The following is a 1200-nucleotide window of genomic DNA, read 5'->3' on the forward strand; positions in this document are numbered from 1 at the left end:
TACTATTATTATTATTGTTGTTGTTGTTGTTGCTGTTGTTGTTGTTGTCATCAAGAGTACATTAATACTCTTGATTTTATTTTACTTTTTATTATAATTAATTTTGTTCAATTTGATACGTGGGCGTAGGGTTACTGAAATGGGTGGGGCTCATTTTGATTTAATTTAGGAAATGGCTGCAACTAATTAGTTAAAGCAGAGTACATCTCCAGAGTCCAGCCACCAGGAAGAAAAAAGGAAAGAAAGGAAGCAGGTATGTTTAATATTGTATTTACTGTATGTTTCAATGATAGGCTTTTGTACATAGTCTCAAGCCAATTTTCACCAAAAATTGCTAGGTGAGAATTCTCCATTTTTATTATTTTTATGATGCATATACATGTACTTATGTTGCTTAGAATTTTTGAACTTCTTCCGATTAAAATTGAATTTTTTATGAATTTTAAATTAGGCCAAAAACTATGGGCTAGAAATAGTACAGGGTTTGAGCCAAAATTAATTTCTCCAAAATTTAAAAGAAGATGATTCCCCCTTTTAGAATTTGTTCTGATACATATACATGTACTTATGTTGCATAAAAAGTTTAGGCTTATTTTGATCACAATTAGATTTTTTACTAATATTTCAAGTTGTTCGAAAATTGTGCCAACGACCATGGGCTATAGTACAGGGTCTCTGGCCAAGTTTTCCCAAAAATGGCTAGGTGAGGATTCTCCTTTTTTATAATTTTTTCTGATGCATATAAATGTACTTACGTTGCTTAGAAAGTTTTAAAACATGACTCATTAACGTGTTATCCCATTTGTTTATACAGCACTTCCGGTTATGACACGTCATATTGAGATCAGAACATAAGAACATGTACACGTATATGCATGTATTCAAAATGGAGGATGCTCTCCAAGCCATTTTTGAAGGAGAGTGGAAGGAGTAAAGAGAGGAGCATTATGAGTATGTTTGTTATTGTGTGTATAGGCTGATAGTCCTAAAGGTCCAGAAGGTTCTTCAGGTAGTAGGAATGGCTCTAATAAGCATCCAGCCCCTCATCCTGATAGTGAAGATGATAAAAGTGACGATGAAGGAGAGCTAGTCGTTGATGAGGTACTTTATAAGTTTGTCTATTCATTCATAATGTACACATCCTCATTAATAGGATCCTTCTTCTCCTTCAAACACTCCAGCAGCTGCAATGGTAATGGC

At 33.9% G+C, this 1200-nt stretch overlaps 1 long non-coding RNA gene across 1 annotated transcript; it reads left to right on the forward strand.

Moving 5' to 3' along the window:
* Positions 1-244: 244 nt before the first annotated feature.
* Positions 245-1200, forward strand: LOC109593402 (uncharacterized). The gene is made up of 3 exons (XR_002190936.1): positions 245-338; positions 976-1101; positions 1154-1200. It is a non-coding gene; the product is annotated as an uncharacterized LOC109593402 (long non-coding RNA).

Source organism: Amphimedon queenslandica, unplaced genomic scaffold, assembly GCF_000090795.2.
Source record: "Amphimedon queenslandica unplaced genomic scaffold, v1.1 AMPQUscaffold_1674_Cont26318, whole genome shotgun sequence".
Classification (NCBI taxonomy): Eukaryota; Metazoa; Porifera; class Demospongiae; order Haplosclerida; family Niphatidae; genus Amphimedon; species Amphimedon queenslandica.